Raw genomic sequence first — 1,433 nt, 5'->3', positions numbered from 1 at the left:
TTCCATGTGTCAGGGTGAGGGAGGATACTGATATTCTGCCCCTGCCTCCACCTTGCCCTTGGAACACAGTCTAGTTTCTAGATCTGTGCATTTTAAACTTTGTTTCATTTCTACCTAATACTTCTGAGGCTGGGTACTGTAGAACCTTTACAGCAGATAATACTATTACTAGTGCAACTTCCTGTCGTGATGTTAGGTGACATCATGACATGCAGTGGGTGACAACTTTCCTAGAAGACATCATTCCTATGCCAAGATGGCAGGAAATGACCACGAGCCACATTAATGTATCCTCAATCCGAACTAAATGTATCCCCAGTTCAGTTTCTCTTTAGCTGGATTCCCAAAATGTTCCTTGTCCCCCTAATAACAGAAGTGTGATGGAGAGGAAGTTGTAATGCAAGGAAACAGAACTCTTAGCCAATAATAATTCAAATACAGTATGACTCACCTTGGTGGATTTATGAAAGAATTCAATTTACGAATGTTCTCCCGGAATAGAATTTGTTTGTAAGTTGGGGATCTACTGCCCTGCTTTGCAAAATTTACAGAACTCTAGGGCAATGCTTTTTCTAGGCTATTGCACACTAGCGTTCAAAATCTTACCTTTAACTAGCTTCATCACAAGTCGGTTTCTGGCACATTTTAAATTGCAACATGCTCTCTTCTTCCAGAGCTTCTCACCCAGCTTCTATTTTCCTTTTTCTCTTAGCATCATCACCTTTTATGTACTCTAAAATATATTTACCCATCATATCTGCCCCTGGTAAAATGAAAGCTTCATGAGGACGCGAACTTTTGCTTGTTTTTTCACCGATGTTTCTCAAGCCCAGGACCAGGTGGACAGTAGGCATTTTTTAAAGGGTTGTGAATAAATAAAAAATCAACTCAGTTAAAATCAGTTTTGTCACGTCTACGTCACGAAGATTCAGAGATTCTCCCCAGGATCAAATCCTATAACACTTTCAGAGCAGGAACCCGATGGCTTTGAAACTCCCGCCTCCCCAAGTCCCGCCCTCATTCTAGGCTCCGCCCCTTTTCTGCACCGTCCGCCCTCAGGGTAGAAGCCCCGCCTTCCTTTGCTGGAGCCATCCAATGGCCAAGATACACGGCTGGGTGACTGCGAGTGAGCTTTAGGTGCCCTTTTGGCGCCTGAACACAGTCTTGGGAATTCCATTCCTCTTAAGAAGTCGCTTCCCCTAATTGTTCCTAAGACGTGCGGAATCACTCACTGCCCAACGTTCCCTCCGAAGCCTCGGACTAGGATCCTGAGCCCCTTCGCTGCCCTGCCGAGGATACCTGGGTCTTCACTGGCCGAGGCTGTTGCTCCGGGGCATTGTGGGAGGAGTAGTTTTCCTTCTCTTGGATTTTTTCCGGGCAGAGTGGGCCCAAGACTCATGGGACTACGCTTCCCAGAAGCCCAGGTGAACTTC

The sequence above is a fragment of the Cavia porcellus genome, unplaced genomic scaffold, assembly GCF_034190915.1.
Source record: "Cavia porcellus strain 051 isolate PalLab524CR breed Dunkin Hartley unplaced genomic scaffold, mCavPor4.1 scaffold_20, whole genome shotgun sequence".
NCBI classification, from domain to species: Eukaryota; Metazoa; Chordata; class Mammalia; order Rodentia; family Caviidae; genus Cavia; species Cavia porcellus.
This window is presented reverse-complemented; position numbering follows the sequence as displayed.